Genomic DNA, 24,103 nt, shown 5'->3' on the forward strand with positions numbered 1-24,103 from the left:
ACTGGAAACGGACGGGCAAGTGAGGCGGGACTCGGCGACCACACTCCCTCTCGGAGCCCGCGGGGTTCCCAAGCTTCATTATCAAGCCCAAGATAGCCGATGCCAGGATGTGGGAGTCCCACTGGACCTGCTGGGCCCATACCCTGTGCCGGGTGCAAATCCCAGCTGGCACGGCCCCTGGGAGCCAACAGTGAGTGGAAACTTCAGAAAGGGAAAAACTAATGGGCATGTTTTGCCCAGAGAAAGAGGAAAACAAAAAGCCTGCCACCAAGAAGAGAAGAGGCGAACTTGTCCCCTCAGAGGGGCACTCTGCAGCCTCTGGAGCAGGGCGCAGGGTGGGCTGGGAGCCAACCTGAGGCTCCCGCCTTCCCAACAGACATCCTCAGAGAGGGCAGAGATGGCAGGAAGAGCTCCGGGAGATGCCGAGGTAAGATGCTGGCACCGAATGCAAGCAAGACCTCGCAGCCACCCATCCCCCCACGTGGCCTTTTTCAGGTGACAACAGGACAACAGCAGCACACCTTAGGCACAGATGGACCGATTCCTGGAGCCCGATCACATCCTGGATGCCAGGAAGAAGAGTGCCAGCCACATGTCGCTCCACCCCAGCAACCAAAGGCCAAGTTTGCATCTGATTTGCAAACCCTGGGTTGTATTCAGGGCTCCTACTAGTCCCCAAGGAGGCCTGGCCTGACACGAAGCAGGCCTGCAGCTTTGGGGACCCCTCCAGCAGGCATCCTGGTACCCATCATTGCAGTGCTTCCTCTCTGCAAGTTCAAAGTTCAGAGTGGCAGAGCCAGGAGGAGGGGCAGCACCCATCTGCCCCTGATGTCTGAGGGTGGCTGAGCCGGGGTGCTGACTCCAGCCTGGCACCCAGAAGAGGAGCATCCCCCAGCCAGCCTTGGCCTCTCGGGACGACATCCGGACCCTCCACCTCAGGCTCTACCATAAGTCCGTGTCCATTGGCTTTAGGTTCCCTCAGGATCCCAAGAGAATACTGAATAACCACCAATATTCAATGAGTCACCTGCCGTGTCAAGCCCCACCCCAAGGACTGGCACGTCTGCTACCTCAAGGTAAATATCTGACACTGTAGCCCCAGACTCCCCAGGGCTGGCCTCAGGTAAGGGGCTATTTCCAAGCCTGGATCAAAGGCACCTTGGTTTTGCCTCTGAGAAGGGGCTGGAGCCACCCAAGAGAGCCCCAGTGGGTCTCCCCAGGCTGAGCCCCGAGCTCAGAGAAGCCTCTGCCCATACAGAAAGGTCCCTGAGATGAAGATCCAGGATGGCATCTGACAGGCGGAGGCCTCACCTGACACCCTGGCCCGCCCACGCCATGCCATCCAGTGTCACCCACAGGACCACTGGGAGCACTCTTTAGGGTCAGTTACTCCAACTTGCGGGTAAGAAAACGGAGATCCAGGGGGGACCGGCAGTGAGCTGCAGGTGCCCGGCTCCCAGACCAGGGCCCTCTCCTCACCCTCATGTTCTTTCCACTTTCACCTGTGCTGCCTAAGCCACCACCACCCAGGCTGGAACCCACTGAGAAAGGGTGGCCTAGGGCCTACGCATTTCCCAGCCTAAGGCGCAACCCCCAAACTGGCCGGCCCACTCTTCCCAGGGGCACCTTGGGAACCAAGAGCAGCTACCTTTGCATCCCAAGAGGCTGGGGTCTGAAGTCCATTCCAACACGCACCACCTGGGAGTTGCAGGACCCCCCTGTGAAGGAGGGGTTGGTGGCCAGGGCAGCTGGAAGGGCCAATGGGATCTTTGTCTTCTGTCACCAAGGTCTGTGTGCCTACCAAAAAGAGAAAGGAAAACAGATTAGGCTATAGTTGGTGCCCACAAACCTGCTGCCCATAGGCGAACAAAGGAGGCAAGGTTCCGACACCTCGGGTGGTAACAAGCCAGCAACGTGTGACTCCTGGACCCTGCCTGCCAATCAGCAGGTGGCACTGCCACCGTGCATGCCACACTTGACCCGGTGACCAGTGTGCCCTTTGCACAATTATTAGCCAATTGCTATGCTAAGAATCAAACAGGGAGAGACAATACTAGGCCAATCAGGTGCCACTCTGGGAACAACAGAGGGGTCACACCCAAGGCTTGGTACCTGGGGTGAAAGGTCAGCCTGAGAATGAATCAAGCCAACACTGGAAACAGATGAGACCCAATGCGACAGAACGGGCCCCTGAGCTCCCTAACCCTGCTGCCCTCCAGATTGCTCTGGGCCAGCTCCCGGCTGCCCCACGACCCCCAGCGGTCATGGAGTCTGCAGACCAGCATTAAGCAGGGCCTGGACAGCTGCGCGGGATGGTCAACTCGGTTTCTTCTGTCTCCCTTTCCCCGCTCCCCTCTGCTGCTGCGGAGCTGGGTCATCTCATAAAAAAGAAAAGAGGGTGTGGGCAAACGCCCTGGAAGGAGGCGGCTGAGATTCATCTGTGATAGGTGCTGGGCCAAAAAAACAAAAAAAAAGTGGCCAAAGAAAGTTGGTGCCCTGCTACCGGCAACCTTTGTGTCAATTTAAGCAAATATTGTGGTGTTTCCATGGTGATCCCTGTTTTGAATATCCACTACACTCACTTTTTAAAGGGCTTTTCCTGTTTGCGTTTCAACTTCAAACCTGTAAATATTTTCAGCCTTTTGAGAAAAAACGAGCCCGTGTGCGTGCAAACACAAACACACGCCCGAACCTGGCGCACAACTTCCCCAAGTGGCGGCCCAGCCTCCTGATGTAAGAGCAGGGTGCAGGGAATCCCGGGGCAACTCTGCCCACTCTCACCCCCACCCTGCGTATGAAGCTGGCACTGAAATCCGGGTCCTTTCCTTCCTCCTCTCCTGGGGGACTGTGACATCTGCGACGGTCAATGGCAGTGTGCTTCCCAAGTGTGTGAGCGGGCCTGGCCCTGACTGCGGTGAGTGGCATGGAGTGGGCAGCTGCCTGGCAGGTTCTCCAACTTGGCCCAGCCCTCGGAGGCCCCAGGGGGCCTCCCTGGAGAGCTGAGTGCTCCTCTCCTGCCACCCAAGGCTGGGCCCGAGTGGAAGGGAGTGGGCTCGGCAGGCTTCGGCACAAGCTCCTCCCCTCTGGTGGGGCGATGCCACCCAGGCCAGCTCCCTGGGCCAAGTGTAGAGATGGAAGGTGACAGCAGTCCAGGGTGGACTGGCCTGGCTCCCACCCCACCCTCAGCACCACACAGGGTTAACGGCGGGTTTCCTGGTTTCCATGGAGTCCTGCCAGGCCCCTAATGTGAGTTTCGTGTGATTTGGGGGAAGTGGATTTCCTTTGTTTTCCAGTTTGGGAATATTTTTTTTCTTTAAAAAAGAGGAAAAAACACTTTAATGGGAACTTCAGGGCCACTGGGAGACTCAGTCCTCTGGGCTCTGACACTCCTCCTCCCGTTAGTCCAGAATCCCCCGAAGCCCCCGCAGCACACCCACGGATTCACGGCTCTGGGTGGGAGGAAGGGGTGCCTCGGACCACCTACGGCTGCTGCCCCCAGAATGCCTGCCTGCAGGGGTTCCACCCCAGGGTGCTCAGACTCTGACATGGGGGGTGATACTCCCAGCTCCCAGCTTTGCAGAAGGGACACGGTATTTCCCTAGAGAAAAGGTCAAGGGACACAGGCTACCTCCCAACTTCTGGAAGGAGCTGGTGGACCAGGGTCTGACCCCACACCCAAGCTGCACTCCCAGTGTCTCACGCCTGGTTCTGAAGGGGGGTCTAGTGACAGGGTAAGCGGGGTCTCCAGACCCTAGGGAGCCTAGTCTGACCTCTTCCTGCCAACAGAGGAGCCTGAGGGGCAGAGGGAGCTTCAATCAAATAAAGGGTGTGGCCAGGCCTCTTCCTGCTCCTCCTCAGTCTTCCCCATTCCTGCCATCCCCCAGCCCAGCCAGGGTGTGGCCTTACTCTGGGACTGTCCTCAAACCAAGTGGCCTGACCCATTTACCAAACCAGGGCACAGGCCTGGGGGCCTTCCATGCACTGGGGTCCTCCCACGACGCAGGCCCCAGGGGCCATGGCGGCAGCACAAATCCCGGTCAGTAGGTAAGAGCCCAGAGCGCGGATCTCCCACCAGCAGCCCCGGGGGGAAGGGGCGAGAAGCCAGATGCAGTTACAGAAATAACCCTGGGCCAAGGATCAGAGATGTGGGCCCTTCGCCGAGCCGGCTAATCTCCCAGGGCTCAGTTTCCTCACCAGTCACCCGGAAGGAGAAGGAAGGAAGGAGAGGAGGCCCCCCAGGTTGTGGGGAGACCTGGCAAAGGCTGAGAGGGGCGCTGCCACCACCTTCTCCTTCCACGCTTCAGGGAATCTAGCGCTCGAGAGGCCACGCGCCCCTCGCCCCTGCTGCTGGCACATCTGTAGTCCCTGCGTTTGGATCCCTGCTGGACTGAAATGATTTGTTCAGGGGTCTGTCTCGCCTTGGGTTCCTAACACCTTGAGGGCAGAGACCAGGTCTTAATTACCTCTGTGTCGGCACTTAGCAGAACAGCTGGCCCACAGTGGGTGGCCTAAGTGCTGGTGGAACTGAAGGAGTCCCTGATCTCACGTCAGAATCGGAAGGGCCTGGTGTGGCTTCTCCCTCTTCCCCAACAGAAAGTTTCCTGGGCAGTTTCCACTCTCCATTCCGTTGAGCTCCCTAGGCCCCAACCTGCGATTTGGCTTCTCTGCCTCCCTGGTAATCCCTGTGAATTCACCACTTTCAGGCCTGAGGGGACCACTTGGCTACTTGAATCCTCCTCCCATCAATTCCAAGAAGAACTGACTGAGCACCTACTCTGTGTCTGGGAGCATGCTGGGAATAGAGAGCACTGGATGAGTGGCTCTCCCCTCTGCCAATCGGCCTGCGTGAGAACTAATATGAACTCACCAGATGCCAAGCCCCATGCCAAGTGCTCTACATGAGCATGATCCTGCCCAGTCTTTATAACACGAAGGCAGGAGCAATTACGGTCCCCAGGGAGAGATCAGGGATAGCAGGTACAGAGATACGGAGCAACGGGGCAAAGGTCACACCACTCGCAGGAGCTGAAGCCAGGCCTGGGCTTGGAGAATGCGGGACAAACTCACCTGCTCCTCCTCCTTCTCTCCCCATGACCTTAGCACCCACTCCACCTGATGCCACTTCCCTTCCTGAATCTCAGTTCCCACAGCCTTGAACAGCTTTCCAGCAAGTCCCCCAGGGCCTCCAGAGTGCGCTCAGTTGGACACCACAGCCAAAGACAAGGGCCACGCTCAGCCGCTCTGGCTGGGCTGAACCTGGGGACGGACAGGCCCAGGGCCACACACCTGGTGTGCAGGCCAAACCCTGAGCCTGCCTGGGAAATGGGGTCTCAGCTGTGGGCATGCTCATCGCTACCTGTCATCTGATGGGATGGGGACGAGGAAGCCATCAGGAGAGGGCCACTCCAAGGAGGCTCTAGTGGGTAGGACAACTTTCATTTCGTCTCTACAGACAAGGGGGCAGGTGGAAGGGTGTTTTGGCGGAGGGAGGCAGAAGTCTCTGCTGCCTGCCCACATCGGGACCTCCCACCGCCAACACCTGCTTAGGAGACCCTGGGTTGAGGAGCAGGGCCACAGGAGCCCTTGACTTTCACCCGGCGAATGTGCACAGGTGGGGAGGCCCCGCCACCTCTTCAAAGGAGAGGAGACACCAGGAGATGGCGGGGAAAGATCCACATTCGTGAGGACAGACAGCAGAAGATCAGCTGGGGTGGGGAAGGAACCGCGCTAATGAGCAGATTTCACAAACCACCCAGAGTGAATACAAAAACACAGACGTGTGCGTTGCCCAACTTCGGGGCCGTATGGAAAAGGAGGGAAAAAAAAAAAAAAAACAATAAAAAAATCCACATCTTAATACAAAAATCCTACACGATGTGTTGCGGCATGAAAATGTTTTTCACCGCATTTTTCAACTGTGATCTCACACAGCCTACGACGGGTCCGCCCAGTGCAGGAGGCACCCGATGATACACACGGCAAACACACACGCTCCACCAAAACAAGGGCAGGCCGCGTTCCCATCGGCCCAGGCCGGCACCTCGCGGCTTCCAGCGGCCTCTGGAGATGGCTGCGTGACTCCAGGAAGGGCCCCCTTAGAAGGGGAGAGAGACAGTGCCCAGGGAAGGCACCAGAACCCGGCAGGAGTGACTCCCAGCCAGCTGGTGCCGTGGCCTTTCCGCACCCTGGGTGCTGTCATGCTGCCCACAGGGGACAGGGAGGGGACCCGCAGCCCAGGGGCCCTTCCTAAGTGTCACTGGCCCCACCGTGTAACTATCTGTCTCCATTTTGTTCCACCCCCACCCGCCTTTTAATTGTTGGATGAGTTTACAGAGCCATGTGCCAAAAACAATCAACTCCAGGGAGCAGAGTTAGACAAAAAAGGGCGTGTCGCCAGAGGGAGACGGGTATCCATGGTAACCACCACCTTCACAGAGCCTAGGTGAAGCCGGGGTGAGGTGGACGGTGCAGGGTGGGGGCCACACTCCACCCAGAACAGGGCCCTGGAAAAGGCTGGGACTGCTGAGCAGCTGACCACCTGGAGGGCGGGGCTGCCTGAATGTGCCCCCCTGCGCCTGCACACCCACAACACACAGGAACACGCACACTCACACATGTATGCACATCTGCCACCCTCCCGATCCCTGATCGGCATGCCCAGGGCGTGAAGGGTACAAGCTCCAGGTAGGAACCCGGGCTCCACCACTCCTCAGCTCCTGTAGCCTGTCTGTACCTCAGTTTCCCCATCAGCAAAATGGAGACGTGATCGCTCCTCCTGAGTACAGTCGTGAGGATTAAATGATTTATTACATGTAACATGCTGAGAAAAGTACCTAGCACTTCGTACGTGCCATAAAGCATTTGATAAACCCAATAAATCAAAAAGCCTAAATGAAGTAGGGGGAGGTTTCTAGATTCTGCCATAAGAGAGGAGGAAAATAATAACCATTCATGTTTATTAAGCACTGTGTACTCAGGATTTTAATACATCAGTACATATAATCATCACAAGAACTCAATGAGGTAGATGATTATCTCAACTGGAGAGTTGAGAAACAAAGACTCAGAGAGGGACACGTCCCACCCAAGGTCACATGCTGGGAAGTGATTCGAACTCAGAACCTTCTGACACCTAATTGCCACACTGCCTGGCAAGGGGAGGAGAAGTAAGAGGGGTGTAGAGCGAGGCAGGAGGGTGGTCTTTTGGGGGGCTCTTTCCAACTGGATGCACAGCTGTGAACCCCAACTTGCTCTTCCCAAGATGACGAAGGAAACTAGAAATCCTCCGTGACGTGACTGCGGGAGCTGGGAAAAGATGAGGTGGCTAATGGGCTCAGGCGTTCCTACCCAGGTCCTGACCCTAGGAGACCAATGCTGCCTTCTGAACCTTCCCTCCGCCCAGGCTCCAGATTAGGTTGTCCTTGGAGGGAAAACAGTAGGACTTGGGGGCCCAGCTCCCAGAAATGGAGTCTCAAAGCCTGGGAAAGGTTTAGGTCAGAGCCTTGTAAACAGCCCGATTTTCCACCTTCCCAGAGCCAGGCAGGTCCCTGGAGGGGCCAGAGCACAGTAAGGAGAGTATAGGGGAGCACAGGCCTCCCCAATTGCAGAGCCAGACAGGGAGGCCTAGAGGCCCAGAGCCACAGCCAGAGGATGCTGGCCCTGGGAGGTTCTGTCCTCACCCTGTTCCAAGACCAGGTTTGGTGGCTCAGCCCTTTCTGCCATCGACCACCCAAACTCATTCAGATATTTCCTCTCTCACTTGCTTTTTAAAAAAAATTTAATGTTCTCTATAATTCATCCGTCCCAGAAGATAATCGATAGAGCCCGTAATGAAAATCTGAGCCATATTTTATGATCCGCTGCGAGCAGAAAGGGCCACATCAGCAGGTCCGGTTTCGGCTCTCCCTATCTGTCTTGCCCACTGCCCCGGGGATTACTTCCCCTGCCGACCCTGCCCAAAGCCCTCCACCCAGCGCTCTGCCCTTGGCCACACTGGGAGGACCATGACCCCAGCATCACCCCAATGCTCATTCGGCCAACCCAGCTACAGGATGGTCGCAGCCACTGCACGATCTTCCTAGGGTGGCTCTCCAACCTGGGATCTCCCGACACTCCCACCCTGGAATCTCACAACCATCTTCAGTCAAGGTGCTTCTGGAAGGCTGAAGATCCTTCTAGGTTCGGGAGGACTGCACAGGCCTTGGGGAACCAGGCCAGCAGCCCCCCCCCCAAGGTGGCATCCCCCATCAAGAAAGGCTGCCTTACTCCTGGGGGTACTCTGGGGGCTCTGGGTATGGCTTGGACCCTCTGGAAAGTAGATGGTGGGTAATTATGGCTCATTTTTACTACCTCAAGCAAGTCCCTCCTCTCCCTGGTCTCCGGCCCTGTGAGGTGACAAGGTCTAGGGGAGGCATGGGGTGCCAAGGGGAGCAGCCCCTCCAGCCCTCCCAGGCAGGGGAGAAGAGTGCCCCGCCCTTGCCCTGGCATCTCTGCTGGGAGCCAATCAACAGGAGAGGTCTGCTTCTCCCAGAATCCCTCAGTGCCTAGCACCAATCAGAGAGCAGCACAATGCAAGTGAGGAAGGGAGGACCCAGCACAGCCAATCAGAGCCCAGAGGATGTTCAAAGACCAGACCAGGAAGAGTGGATGGGGCCCCATCGTGGACCACGACACAGCTATTAAGAGATGCTTTAAAAGACGGGGAAGTAGCTCAGCAGCAGAGCCCTTGCCCCGATTCCCAGCTCCGCAAAAAAATCATAACAACAAATTTTTAAAAAGAGGCATTTTTTAAAAAGGAGGAAATGGTCCAGTGGAAAACCTCAGATGGTTATGTCATTCAGATAGCTGCCCAGTAGAATTTCTGGTGCTGTTGAGATCAGCAGCCACTGGCCACATGTGGCTACTGAGCGCTTGGAATGTGGTGAATGTGACAGGCACAGAATTTTTAATTTTATTTAATTTTAATTAATTTAAGTTTAAATAGCCACATGTGGCCAGAGGCTAACTGTACTGGACATCACAGGTTGAGATAAATAATCTCATCCATGTAAAATTTTTTTCTTAATGAAAAATTAAAAAGCCTCTTATCCCAAGGCAGTGGGGATAACCATTATTAACTATTGTAACAGGAATAGCTGATATTTAAGTGTGCCGGGTGCCCGTGTTAAATATTTTATGTGGATGATCCCACCAATCCTCAGCAGCTGACGAGGTGTGTATTATCATCACTCCCAACTTATAGATGAGGAGACTGAGGCTCAGAATTGCTAAGTAATTTGCCGAGAGTCACGCGGCTGGGTGGCAGATCTGGGGCTTACAACCAAATCTTTCCATCTCCCTGACTCATACTTTCAATTACTACATTACCCACTTTTTAATTATTTTTTATACTTTTTTTTTTGTATTTTCCAATTAGCCACAAGCATAAATTACAATTGGGGAGAAAATGTAATTTTTAGAGACCTTGAAACAGGGCCTTTCCTTTTTCCCCAAGAGCAGAGCACGTCAGGAGGTTCCTGGGGCCCTGGCCAACTGGGCCCTTGGCTGGTACATGGAAGAAGGAGCCAGCATTGTGGTTCCCTCTGTCCCACAAGCTCCTGCTGCCCTGTGCCCCATGCCCAGGAGGCCTAGAGTCCCCACCGATGCTGGGCCGAAGTGTCCCCAGCAGCCAGGCTGCCATGGGATCCAGCTTCCTCCCCGCCCCACCCTGAGTCAGTTCCTGACAGGTTTCTCGGCGGTTTTGCAATCTCGCCTGGGTCTACATCTTAAAGGTAGCAGGCCACGGTTTGTCTGCCGCGTCAGCACACATCTCCCCTGCCCTGGACCACCCTCTCCACCACCTTCTGGAAGAGCCTGTGCTTCCACGGCCGTCAGGAACACAGGGCCAGCAGCCACCAGGCCTGGGCCACCTCCCTGCTGTGGCATGAGCATGGGGGCTCTTGTTGTGTCCAGGAGGGACAGTCATGGTCCCCCAATCCTTCCCCTCTGGGACTGGCCCCTGGGCCGAGAGCAACGGGGACAAAGAAGTTCCCCTTCAAAGGTCCCAGTTCTGAGCCCAGCTAGAAATGAAGTCAGAAAGACATACAACTCTGTCTTGGTGTTTTCCACAGCACCAATTTGGGGCAGGGGCCAGGGCGCCACTGCCCCCTGATCTGGCTTGTTTCAGCTTCCCCTCCCCGAGACACGCGGAGTGCTCTGGCTTCGGTGGTGCCGTGGGGGGTGCGGGCAGGAGGATAATGTCCTTACTTGGAAGTTTTTTGGTTATTATCATCCTGGATTGGTGGTTCCCTGCTGTCTGCAGTTCTCTGTCACTTCCAATCTACCTTAAGTTCCCCTTGGATATTTATATATTTATTTTTTGGGTTGGTTTCAGGTGCTTCTAGTTTATCAAACAATCAGCCCTGTGAGGTACGCTGGGTGTTTCCAGAAATTACATCACAAAAAATCATGCAATTAAAGTGTAAGGGAAAAAAAAACATAGCTGTTGCTTAATTTCGTATTTTAATTAGCGACTTATTGTAAACGTAGACTTTTAAAATGGAGGCGCCTAAGCAAAGCCAGTAAACAAGTTTTTCTAATGAATTCATTTCACCTCTTTCCTCCTCCTCCTCCCTCTCTTCATCCCCCTCCTCCCTGTCCTCACCAGCCCAACTATCACTCTCAAGATTTTTTCCTATCCCCCATTTTATCCTACTTTTTGATCATTTCTCAGCACATATTAGAAAAAGAAGAGCCAGATCCCAAATAAAATTAGAAACCGCAGTGCCCAGCCTGCAGCCTTCATGGAGAGGGTGATGCCACAGCACCCTGCACCCCTTCCCCCCCGGTGGAGCCCTCCAGAGCGCCTGTAGTGCAGTCTCAGAGAGGGACGGAAAGGCCCAGAACAGTGTTGGCTGCAGAGGCCACCTGGGAGGGTGGGGCCATGTGCCACCTGGAACCCAGCAAGAACAGGTGAGGAGACCTGGAAAGAGGGAGCTCTGCTGTGAAGCCAAGAGCCCTCTGGTTGCCTGGAGGGAGAAGGGAGCAGTGGGCAGAGAAAGAAGAGGCGGTCTACCGCCAGGGAGAGAGACAAGGGGACTACAAGGGTCTGTCCAGGTCTCGTGGTAGCTGGGAGAAGGGACACACCTACTGGAACCAGGTAGCCCCCCCACCATTGGTCAGGTCCCTGCCTTGCAAAGTCCTGCTCCTTCCCTCCCAGAGACTCCCCAGCACGGGGAACAGGGAACGAGCTTACGGGCCTCTCACAGCCTGGTTCCTAGGAGAGGGGATTAAGGATATGGCAGAGCCTCCCTGCCCTCTGGACAGTCCTGCCATCCTCGGTGGGCAGACAAGTCCCGGGGTGTCCCACAGAAAGGAAGATCGTGGGAGCCACCTCTGCTCCACATCAAGAATGGCGATCACTGGGCCCAGGGGCCTGGCACACTCCTCTAGTCCCAGCAGCTTGGGAGGCTGTCGCAGGAGGATCGCACATGCAAGGACAGCCAGGGCCATTTAGCAAGACCTGGTTTCAAAATAAAATATAAAAGGGGTTGGGGACGTGGCTGTTAGTAGAGCACTTGCCGAGCATGTGTGAGGCCCGGGTTTCACCCTTAGCAAGGCAAAATGAGGAAAGAAAGAGTGGAGGAGGCTCCCCTGCACAGGGCTCACCGGAGACCTCCCGTCACGCCAGAGGCTCCCTCTGGATCTTTGGGTATGAAGAATGCGAGGGACGATTCTAGAACCCAGGCAGGGCTGTCGGCCTGCAGACTCCCTTCCAGACCCTCCTCAAACTGGATTCCCCTGGCCTCTGATAGTAAGCCCCATCTTCAACAGGCACCCCCAATTTTAGAAGGTGGCCTCAGACCCATACTGGTGAGGGCATGGGGAGGGGGCTCAAGAAGGTTCTAGAATACTGGATGGCAGAATCCTGGCCCTGTCTTGCTAAGATTCCCAAAGAAAGGAAGGAAGGAAGAACCAAAAGAGAGGAAGGGGCTGGACACCCATGTCATCGTGCCCCGGTGGGAACCCAGCCCCAGCCCCATGACAGTTCCTGCCGGGTTCAGCTTCAATGGGAAGGGAACGCTCCCATCAAACACAGGCTGGGCAGGGATGCGGGCACTGAGATTAGGAATTTGGAAAACCATCTGAGGAACCCGGCCCTGGGAAGACAGCAACAGGATTTAATACCTTATCCTGGCTGTCTGGTAAACACCCTGAACCGTGCCCGCACTCCGATAGGCAGCTTCGGATCCTCAGGTGTGCCGGCGACCGGGCAGGTAGAGACAGCCGTGGGCAGAGACAGGAAGGGAGGGAATGGGGCTGGGGGAGGGGTGGGGGCGGGGCCGGCCTGGGAGGAGAGGATGGGTGGCAGCCAAGCCAGACAGTCAGTGAGACAGCTGACAGGTGCAGGGAAGCGGGGCAGGAGCCGGAAGGTGAGCTGGGGGTTCAGAGCACCCAGGGATGCCGGCACCCCCCCGGGGGGCTGAGCGAAACGGAGTACAAAAAACCACGGGGTTCTGGCCTCCCTTTCTTCCAACTGAAGGGACCACTGGGGAAGTGCTGGGCACCAGAGGACAGGCCCCTCCAGACCACCCAGGACAAGGCAGCAGAGACAGATCCTGCTTCCAGGGTGTGCTGTGGCCAGGCAGGACAGCCAAGGAAAGAGGTGCCCAGGGGTCCATTGCCCATGGTAGACCACCGTGGCTCTGACCCAGCCTCAAAGTTGAGCTAAAAGCTGGCAGGTGCTGTGCCAGGCTGGGCACTCCGGGTGCCACCTGCACCACCAGGCCCAGCAGGGCGCCCGCTAATCCTCTTTTCCCATTTCCGTCTGCTCCTTGGGTAATTACAGTTGTGGGCTGAAAGGCACTTGGAGTGGAACCCCCTGCCCGATGCCTCTCTAAATCCCTGGGCACACAGCGGTGCCTCTCCCCCTCTTGGAGAACTGGAAAGCATGCCCAGTGCTAAGTGACGGGCCTCCCTCATTTAAATGTCCTCCTCTCTCCCTCCTTTCAGCAACGCTCTCGAGCCTGCCCTCGCCTTGGCCGCCTCCCTCTCTGCCCCTCAGCTACCAGCCCAGAGCCTCGAGGGCCTCCTGGGTGCTCAGAAGTGGAAGAGAGGAGGTTCAAGGCCTGTTTCCTGACCTTGACTCCTGCACACCTAACCTCATGCCCCCATGGAATCCCACCCCCAGCCCCTTGTTCCAGAAGGACCCCCAAGAAGCCTGGCTGGAGAATTTTCCTGCTCTTCCACCAACCACATGGAGTGCTGGGCCTGCTGCCACAGACAGGCCTGACCCTCAGGAGTGACCTCTGACCCCAGTCAACGCAGGCCTCCTCGGCTCCAGATGTGGCTCCCTAGGCCTAGAGGAGCCACGGAAAGAGGCTGAGAGCCTGTGCCCAACTCCTCTGCCCCAGGACCAAGTTCCCTGCAAGCCACCAGCCAAGTCCTAACACCCAAGCTCTCACTCGGCCACCGAGGGCACGCACAGGGTTTGTGCAGCGGCTGCAGGGGCTGTGACAGGCCCCTGCAGCCTGCATCCCCTGGCCTGGCTAGTGTGGACAGTCTGAATCGTCTCCTTAAACACACACAAAATACACCCCACCAAGGGAGACAGAACACACTAGAGAAGCCCCACAAGACCTGGGGTTGGAGCTAGGAACCAGCACCCCGGGCTCACTGTTCCCCCCAACCCGGGCAGGCAGCCAGCAAACCCTGGGCGATACAAGCTGCCGACTCCGCCAGACATTAGAACACTTGTTGGGCTCCCTACTCTTGGGGAGCGGGTCCCCTCAATGCATCCCTTTGGGCCATTGCTGCCGATAATGTTTTAGAGATAAACAAACCGGTTTGGATAAAACAAGATCCAACCTGAATTCTTTACCCCAAACTCAAAAGGAACCTCTGCCATCACCCCTTCCCTTCCTTCTCCACCCACATCCTTCGCTGTCTGCTTCCCTGATTCAGGCCACTTGGTCTTTCTTTTTGAATTCTGTCATCTGGCCTTTCGGTTCATGGACACCACTGGCCATTCTTTTTCGGCCTCATTTTTGAAGGGATGCTGGCTTCCTCAGAAAGAGCCCTGGCCTGGGTCTTTCCCCTGGTTCCTTTTGGGCTTGGGGTCCTTCCTGCAGACTCTGATGGCTTCTCCTCTATCTGCAGCCCCTTTTGATGGACGGTTGTGTCCTGGACAAGTGGCCCGCTTGCCCCTGGGGGACACCAAGGAGACAGGTTGCTCAGTTCCCTTGGGGGTTCCCCAGGTTAACCAAGGCCCCATGTCAGGACAAGAAGGAAACCAAAGGGCCGAGGGCAAAGATGAAACCCCGAGGCCTGAGTGTCCCCCCAGTGGTTCCACGTGTGACGTTCCCACCCACGGCCAGTCACTCACACCTGACACCCTCACCCACTGGACAGTCCCACCCAGCCAGGCCCCTGAGTGGCCTCAGCCTCTCCGTGGAGCCCTCTCTACATTTTGCCCTGAGCCAGTTGGCCACCCCTGCCAGGGTTCCCGCCTCCCAAGTCCCCATCAGTGGGGTCTGCTCAGTCCCTGTAGCTAATTTACACCCGTCAGGGTTTAAAATAGCAGAGGCATAAATGAAAAGTCCAATTTCTTCAAATTTGCATTGTAAAACCATCCTTCAACTTCCTTGAAATAAATTTTACTATTTTATTAGTGCAAACAAAATGGTAATAAAACACTAATACAGCGTCTTGTATCCAGGGGAAGAGCTAAAATTAACATAGAGCGAGCAGTGTTTGCTATTACATTCAATTACCTTTTTACTTGAGATTTACATTCTCATCCCCTTAATCTCCATAGTAGTGGCTTCAGAATCATTCCTCCCAGCCTCTGCCCTTCCGGAGCCCCCACAGCTGGAAGCCAGGCCTCCCACCCAGATGGCGCTCACCCTGGGCATGGAGCCTGCCCCTTCTCCACAGCTGCCTCCTGTCACAGGGTACCACTCCTCTCCCCTGCTCGTAATTTTCTCACGTCCCGGCCTCTCGGTACAAGGCAAGTTCAAACCAAAGGGCTCTGACCCGAGGCACATGCAGACACACAGTTATCAATAAGCAGGTGCACGGGGCACAGGCCGGGGCCTTCCTGCAGAGGTTCTGCCTGGTACTAGAGAGGGGCGGGAGCTCCCGGGAGCCCTGGGGAACTGGCATCTCTGGTTTGACAGGTTGTGGGAGAGGGTTTGCTGCATGGCACAGCTGGGGACTCTGGATGGTGGCAGAAAGCTCCAGGCGTCCTGAAGTGGGCAGAGATGAGGAACCTCCGGGTCCAGCCCTCCAGCTCCATGTAGACAAAGCCCAGGTCTTGGGACATGGCTGCTGCTTGTCAGTGGCAGAGGTGGGGCTGGAAACCTCTTGCCAATCTCTCTGTCCAGGGCTCTTTCCTCCATAGAAAGCAGAGGATCAGTCACCCTGAGCCACAGTCACAAAACCGGATGCCCCCCAGAGGGTTTGTTTGCCTACCCTAAGAGTGGAAAAGCCAGGCACAGTGGCACACCTGTAATCGGTGACCTGGGAGGCTGAGGCAGGAGGATCACAAGCTGGAGGCCAGTCTCAGCAACTTAGTGAGACCCTCTCTCAAAATAAAATAAAAAAGAGCTGGGGATGTGGGTCAGTGATGGAGCACCCCTGGGTTCAGCCTCAGTAGCAAAAAGAGAAAGTAGAAGGAAGCACAGCTCCGCGCTGGGACCCGGCTGGCCTCCCTAGAGCCATGGGGGAGAGGAGCATGTTTCCCAGGAGCCCACAGGCTTGGTCCTGCTTCCAGATGTGTCACAGACTAGCTGGGGGATGTTGGCTCAGGGGCCTCCCCTCTCCTGGCCTCAGTTTGTCTGTACTCCAAGGTCTGTAATCCCTAGCTGGCCTCTTTGAGGGAAGGTCATGAGGGAACCATCCTGAGCCAGGGGGTTGGGATCCTTATGGGGACCACAGTGTGAGCATCTGAGTCCCGGGGGGAGCACACCCCAGCCTCAGGGGCTTCTCCTTGGACCCACGAACCTTTCTCTTCCTGGTCCAACCACTATTGAAGACCCATAGAATCATCTGGGCTAATGTGGTAGGAAGCATGGCCCATCGGCTCAGGCCCAGGCCACCTCATAGGAACACTCAGTTTGGGGCAGGGGATGGGGTGACATGCGAAATAATTAGATTTAAGGCTCCTCCCAAACTGTACCCATCTGGCTGTCATAACCAGGGAGAAAAGCCAGACTCCAGGGGCACCCATCCCTCACACGAGCTCAGGTACGACCACCCACACACTCCTTTGCACACACTTTGTCACACACACCCACTCCCAGCCCCACCAAGGCCTTCCTGAATCTCAGTCCCCGAACGTGTTCCAGTGGACACCAGAGAGGGACACTAGTTCAGTCAGATGCAAACCCCTCCTCACCCCGAGCCCCTGGGAATTCTGAGTCCCACTGGCAGAGCGTGGCATCTGGGACTCCAGGAGGTATGGATCCTCTTTAAACCCCACCGGAAGTAAGGGCAGAGGCTGCTGGCAGTTGGGCATTATCTGCCTGAACAGAGACACCAACCCTGCCTCCTGGCTTCCATCCTGGCCACTGGCTCCAGCCCTTTCTGCCTACGTCCCTCCTCATCGCCCCCTTCACCAGATGAGCTCCCCCCAAACAGCTTTCCAGTTGCACCAGTAAAAGCAAAGCCCTGGGGGAGGAGGCTGGGGCAACCCCACACAGGCAGCATGCGGGAGCTGCGCTTGGTTCGAACCGGCCTTCTGCATGTTTTCTCCTTATTTTTTTCCTCCCCACCCATCAAACAAAAGAAAGTTTGTTGTTGAGGCTCAAACCTCTCTTGGGCCTTGTCCGAGTTCTCCCTTGTTTTTCTTTTCCTTTCTATCTCCCCCCCACCCCGCCTTCCCTGCCTCCCCACCTTGAATAAATAAAGCGCCCAAAGCTGGCACCGGCTGGTAAGGAAAGTACAAACTATCTCATAATTTTATAATTTTTTTTTTTTTTCACACACTGGCCTAGGGTTTTGGGCAAAGGACAAAAGCTATTGTTGAACAGCACAACACCGAGTTCTGAGTCACCGATACGCCTCGGCTTCTCGGGATCTCATAGGTCTCTGCGGCTGGCAGAGCCGGTGAGCTCAGCGCCCTGCGGGGGCCGTGGGTGCAGCGCCCTCTCCCGCGCCCCGCCCCCACCCTGCCAGCCTCCCGCTGGGCCGCCTCGTTGGCTTTGTTGGTTTTTAATCATAGGGGGGGAATTTAAATAAAATGTTGTGAAATAAAAAAACAAATCACCCTGGTCCCGGCGCCCTCACGCTGTAATTTCCATTTTGGAGGAGCACCTCTGGGCTCTGCCGGGAAGGAGCACGGGGTGCGGAGATCCAGCTCCTAAAGGCGCCTTCGCCGCGCTCCGCACTCGGGGAGCATTTTCATCCACATGATAAACATTTTTCCATGTTTCGAAATCATCTTCGGGATGATTGTTTGTATAGGTGACAGTATTTATTCCACTGTGCTACTCCTGGGCTGACACTAGGGAGAGAGAGGAGGAGTCTGTCCTTGAATGGGATCCTTTAGCCACAAGACCCAGGCCCAGAGCGGGCTCTGCCCGGGCATCGAGATCACCTTGGCCAAAGGGGCCTCACCTGGGTGCATGGGCCTGGAGGAGGGCAGGGGCTCCACCCCAACCTCGCCCATGCCCAGCCGGCCCCAACTCGGCTGCCCTCCAGCCCAGAGGGACCGGGTTCCAGCAAGGCCCTCAGCCTCCTGGTGACCTTCACTCCCGACAACTGCGCTTCCTCTCCGTAAAGCACCCTGGCAGCCAAAGGCCCCTGACATGGCCCGCTCTCCATTTTTATATCTGAATATCTCAAAGCACTTAGCGAAGACTTTCATTTTCCCATTACCCCAAGGAGAGGAGGTCATTCGGGGAAATGGTACAAATATTCCCATTTGTCAAAAGCCAGGAGGAAGCAAGTTAGAAGGAAAACTCTACCGCTGAACTGAGCGGGGCCAGCCCCACAGAGCGCTCGGGGGTCCTGCCTGCCTGTCCGTTCACCCAGGGCTTCTCCAGCACACCTCAGGCGCCCGTGACCCGCGGGATGGCTCAGGGCCAAGCCCCGGTTTCCACTGCGCCGAGAATCCATCACTGCCGGGCGGCCTCGGCTCAGGAGACCCTCCCACCTCATCCAGGGTCTCAACCCAACTGCACTCTCCTGCGATGGTAATTTATGTAAAATACATGTTATATAAATATACCCAGTCACCAGGCGGGGGGCAGGGGGACGAGAAGGAAATACACTAAATACTAAACCAGGTTGTATCTCCAGAGTGACGTTACAGGTGAGTATTTCTCCCTTTATCAGTTTTCAAATAAACGCTGGAAATATGGTCCCACGATTCCAAGGGCATGAGGAAAGCGCGCGTCTCGGGCTGGAGTCAGTTCACCCGTTCAAACCTGGCCCTCGTGCCCTGAGCTGCAGGAGCAGGCCAGCGACTGCCCCTCTCGGGGCTTATTCCTGCCAGCTCCCGGGCGGCAGAAGCACTTCCTGCCTGTGTTCTGCCCTCCGGTCACAACACAGGACTCGACACACAGTCAGCACTTGGGACCTGTCTGTTTCCTTCTTTTAGTAAAATGCCTATGTACAAGGGCCTCAGCTCGCTGGCTGCCCCCTGGGGACACCCGCACCCTCGACTCACCTTTGCCTCTCCTCCCCCCCAGCCAAGCCCAGAGCACAGACCCTGTGACTCACCTGGAAGGCGAGGAGGGGGCTCAGGGGCCAGAGAACAAGCCCCTTCTCTGCCAGGCCGGGCCCAGGCCAGCCCCCCGGGCAGCACTCGGACCTCGTGCAAGCACTCGGAGGACACGCCAGGCGGGTGATTCCTGGGTTTGCGCCTTCCTGGCAGCCGCCCTCCAGGAACAGGTGCCGGGCTGCAAAGGCCACCTGCTGATGGGGGAGGGCAAGGGCCACGCTCCCGTCCTCAGAGGAGAGGCCAAGGAGAACCAAGATGGCGGCACTGTCCAGGAGTGGCTCTCGCCCTGGGCCAGGCAGTCAGGGCCAGTGCAGGGGCTGCCACCGAGTGTCCAAGGTGCCCACCCAGGCCTGGGTATCACAAGCCCTTTCCCTGCTTCCTGTAGAGATCTGGCCTGGAGGGGCAGGTGCCTTGCTGGTTTGGTAAGCGTGCTTTGGCAGACAGTTGGTGGCCACAGCCTATGGACTGGGACTCTAGCCTGGCTTTGGGGGTCCTGGAGCCCACGCCCAGGGACAGGTCTGAGCCTTCCACCTTGCCACCTCCCTGGTAACAGATGGGGAGGATGGAATCCGGGCAGTGATAGCAACAACAAGAGTCACCCCTTGTTACCACATGACAGGCCTGTCCCAAGGCCCCTGCCAGCTTTACCTCACTGAATCCTCACAACCACCCCACAAGACAGGCACTATCATCTGTCCTCTTACAAATAAGGAAACTGAGGCTCACAAAAGTCCGTGCTATATCCAAAGTCACACTCCTAAGAACTGAAGGGCTGGGGATTTGAACCTATGGACTTAACCACTCTTCTCCCAGCCAGGCTCCTACACAAGCAGACACCTCTAGGCCTTTACAGAAAGGGGCCCCTAAGGCGGCATTGCCAGCCACGACAGAAACATGCACCCGCAAGGAGCAGGCTATATGATTCTGCCGAAATGAGAGCTTCTTGCCTCTTGGCCCCCAAGAATAGGAAAGAGCTCATCCCTGCCCCACCAGGACACGAAGGTCAAGCTGCAGAGATGCCACCGTATAAATGGGGTATGGCTGGGGGCACTGAAGAACAAGGGTGACAGTGTCTCTCTCCAGGGGATTCTTGGGAGCGTTTAAATGGGGAGGCCTACATATGTGGGGTCCTGGCAAATTCGTGATAGGAGTTATCTATGGGTGTGGGCGGGGCGAAAGAAGAATTATGGGGGGAGGGGCAGGGCCCCTGGCACATTCAAGCCCTCAAAATTGCCAGCCTTCTTTGCAAGCCAGGGATGATGCCAGCTCAGAATGGTGCACCTTTTCTTTCAAAATTAAAATAGGTCTCCAAGGAGCTGGACATGGTGGCACCCACCTGTAATCCCTGTGACTCAGGAGACTGAGGCAGGAGGATTGCAAGTTTGAGATCAGCCTCAGCAACTTAGTGAGACCTTGTCTATATAAAAGAAAGAAGAAAGAAAGAAAGAAAGAAAGAAAGAAAGAAAGAAAGAGAGAGAGAGAGAGAAAGAGAGAGAAAGGAAGGAAGAAAAGGAAAAAAAGGTTGGGGTGTAGCTCAGTGGTAGAGCACCCTGTGTCCATCCCCCAGTAAATTAAAAAAAAAAAGTCTCTAATGGAGGCTGGACACAGGGAGGGCACTAGACAAGGACCCCACAACATGGGCTACCGGCTCCCCAATTAGCCAGGCAGGAGGTCCTGAAAGCCCGTGGAGCCCAGGAGGGTGGGGGCCCTGGGTCACCGGGGCAGACCGTCTCCAATCCTGCTGAGCACAGCACATCGCTCCATTCAGGAGCCCAGAGTGAAATGTACAGCTGGGTCTGGAGTTGATTCAGCCCTTAACTCGTTCGGGATCGCTGGCGGAGCCACCGAGGCGGCAAGGGGCTGGGAGGTGGCAACCTGGGGGAGGGGGGCTCGGCCATCCAGGGGAGGGGGACAGGTCCGGACATCACCCCAGCTGCTAATGTTGATGCATACAAAAAAAGAAACCGTGATTCTTTTCTAAACACCAAAACGGGCGCTGGGAGTTCGGGGAGGGCCAGGCGAGCCTGGCTTTGGTCCGGAGTGGAGCTGGGGGAGCGTGTTTTCTACCCACTGCCAAATTCTCATTTACTGTCAGCTTCAATCCATTCGGAACTCACTGACTCCATTACCTTTTCACGGGGGAAGGAGTCTGCACAATGCAGGGGAGCTCCGCATTAGCACACAGGGCACTGGGCAATGTCCGGGAACAACACACACGTCCCTCTGGGGCCAGTGACCCCCACCCCCACTCAAAGCACCCTGGCCAGCCTGCCAGGGCCACATCTGTACTCCCCTATTTTAATACTTTGGATTTTTTTTTTTTAACGTGGCTTGGCCAGTGAAGCCGGGTGTGTGTGGGCACGAGTGCGTGAGGTAGCGTGTGTGTGTGTGTGTGTGTGTGTGTGTGTGTGTGTGTGTGTGTGTGTTTGGGAGTGACAGGGGATCTAACTCTCCAGAAGCAGCACTTTTTAATTTTCAGGCGGCTCCAAGTCCTCCTCCTGCTCCGAAAAAGAGGGATGGGGAGAAGAAATCCAAAATAGGCTCCCAGGAAGGAGGGGTGTGGGGGGTTCATTTAAACTCATCCTGGAAACCGTGGATAATGAAGAAAATCAGCATTTGGTGGTGGGCGGTGGGGGGGGAGTGTCCCTCACACCTGGGCAGTCACAGAAGCTCTTCCATAATCTTTATGAAAATAATATCGACAATTGTGACGACGGTGGTCCTGATGGCGGGACGGTGGTCCAAGTCGACTGAGCGCTTACGATGTGAGCTCAGTCAGTGATCCCAGGAACCCCAGGAGGCAGGCTCTGCCTCCTATCAGCCCAATCCAGAGGCTCAGGGAGACAAGACCCTTGCCCAAGGTCACCAAGGCCCCAAGTGGAGAAATGTCTAAAGCCCCATCTAACTCCAGACTGGCCGTGTTGTGTGGCCCTGTCCCCAGAGAGGATACCTGAGCAGGGACTGAAAGACAAGGTGGTCCCACCCCACGGGGGCCTTGGCTCCAGGTATGGCGCCCTCAGGGATATCAGTGGATGTCCCTGTAGCCCAGCCCCTCACTCCATGTCCATCATGGTCCCTGGGGGGCTCACCCACCTGGCCAAAACCAAGAGAACCGGCTGCAATGCTGGCAATGTTCTGTCCCCGTGTGCCCAACACAGTGGCACCAGGAGCCACCCGCGGCCGGGGAACAGCCGAACCTATTTTTTAATTCAAGTTAAATTGCCACGTGGATTAGCGGCTACTGGATGGGCCGCTACAGACCCCAAACCCACCAGCTCGTCCCTCCTGGCCCAAGAGAAATTTTGAAAATACAGTGAGAGCTGGAAGCCAAGGCCCCGCCTGTCCCCAACACGCTGGCCTGCCTCCCTCCCCCCCCTTCCTTCCCACCTTCCTTCCTTCTTTTCCTCCTTCCTTCCCTCTCTCTATTCTTTCTTAGCAAAAAGCATCAATTTAATTAGATAAATCCTCCAAGCACGTGGCCGGGAGTTCGTCATGGAAATTAACCTGCCCCCAGATCTCAGATAGTGAAATAAGAACCGGGATGTTTTGGCACAGCACAGTGAAATGGGAGAGGCCGATGGAGTTTCATACACCTCATCTTCCATAAGTGCCCCTCGCCCCTCTGGTGCCCCCCGCCCCACAGCCCCATGCCCTTGCCTCCTTAGGTCACTGCCTCTTCCCCCAGCTTTCCCTGCCCCCTGCACCCAGGCCCAGGGGCCTCCAGGACAGGCTCACTCAAGTGAAGGTGGGAAACCTTGGATCCAACCACAGCAGGGACTAAGGGGACACTGGTCATGCTCAGCCTGGCCCCACCCTCTGGCTGAGCACTGAGCCTCAAAGTTCACCCAAACCACCCGTGGACCCACCTGAGGCTGAGCCTAAGATGGCCAGGTAATTGTCATAGCCTCCCTGTGGACCTACTGTGTGCAGCTCACTGGGCAGAGTGCAGACTGTGAAACGATGCTCAAGGTGGAAACCCAGCAGATCCGACATTAGCGACGGATACTGTTCTCTCATTGAATCCTCACAGCCACTCCACAGGGTACAAATTCCATTTTACAGACAGGGAAACAAAGGATTAGAGGATTAATCTGCCCAAGTGGGAGAAACACTCCCTTCAGCTCAGCCTGGCTCCAAATCCCTTGCTCTCAGCCCTCTGCCAGGCGCAGTCTCCACCACAAAGAACCCTCACATCCGGGACCCTGGGATCGCCTGACCCAGAGTTAGGTGCAGAGACTACAGGCACCCTGAGCCAGTTCCCAGGGTCTGTCCCCCACCTCTTCCCATCCCAAGCCTCCTGTTCCAAACACCTCCCATGACGGATCCGCTCACCCTACAGAGCTCCAGGAACGTCCACTCAGGCCACAAGGAGAAAGAGAAGCCAACGGCCACAGCCCCAGTTTGGACCGATACAGTTTACCTTCTCATTCCCTCCTGACCCATCACCTCAAATTCCAGGAGGCTCCCAAGGCAGCCAGAGAAGTAAAGCACAAAATTTAGAATTTTCAACCAATATGACACTGCCCCACACCTAACAGAGTCCTGGTCCCCAGATATATAGGCAGCAAGCTCTTCCCACTTTACAGATGAGAGAAACTGAGGCACGGGCTAGTGAAGCAACCAATGCTAGAACATAAGACTTTGATCCCCAGCTCGGTGGCTCTAGAATGTATAATGTGCATGCAGCCATTCAATGAACCCCTGTTTTCCAAAACAGCCAAGTGCACCCCATAGGCTAAAACAGCTAAGTGTCCCCCATATCCCAGATGGGATCCTCCAATCTGTCTAAAAGGCCACCCCTAACCCAGCCCCACACTCCCGATGACAAGAGAGCCAACCCATAACCTGATATGAAAATGTAATGGCAGCCCCAGGCGCCGTGTCCCGGCCGGGGCTTTCTGGGAATGGAATTCACAGGGGTCCCCTTTGAGACTGGTACCATATTACATAAAACCAGCTCGTCTGACATCGGGACACCGTGCACTTGACAACATGACCATGATAAATTCTTCATTACGTTTAATTACTTTCAAAGGACTTTCACGGCTATGAGCCCAGCTGACAGCCAGGACAGCCCTGTGAGGGCAGTAGGGTCACAGACCCGTTCGACAAGAGAACAAACTAAGACCCAGAGAGATCAAGTGACTTGCCCAGGGCCACACAGTGATTTACCAGAGCTAGCACCGGAGCAGGGTGCCCCGATGCCTCGCCTAGCCCGCCACGGTTCACGAGACCCTGAGTGGGCACAGGCACGTGGAGCCTGGCAGGGGAGTGGGCAGCCGAACCTTAGCAGAGCCCTGGACCACCCCTGGCTTGCCCCATCCACCCCAGTCCCTGCCAGAGATGCAGGCACTTGACCCACAGTCTCCCCAAGGATCCGATTTCCCTGAAATTCCCAAA

The 24,103-nt window shown here is 56.0% G+C and overlaps 1 protein-coding gene across 1 annotated transcript in view; it reads right to left on the reverse strand.

Annotated features, from left to right (window-relative positions):
• The window catches only part of Casz1 (castor zinc finger 1), a 142,873-nt gene that overhangs the window by 109,650 nt on the left and 9,120 nt on the right, over positions 1-24,103 (reverse strand). Inside the window, exon 2 of the mRNA XM_078025275.1 lies at positions 1,649-1,797. The gene's annotated coding sequence lies outside the window, so the exon portion shown is untranslated. The remainder of the gene's footprint in view (positions 1-1,648; positions 1,798-24,103) is intronic.

This window comes from Ictidomys tridecemlineatus, chromosome 11 (assembly GCF_052094955.1).
Source record: "Ictidomys tridecemlineatus isolate mIctTri1 chromosome 11, mIctTri1.hap1, whole genome shotgun sequence".
Taxonomy (NCBI): Eukaryota; Metazoa; Chordata; class Mammalia; order Rodentia; family Sciuridae; genus Ictidomys; species Ictidomys tridecemlineatus.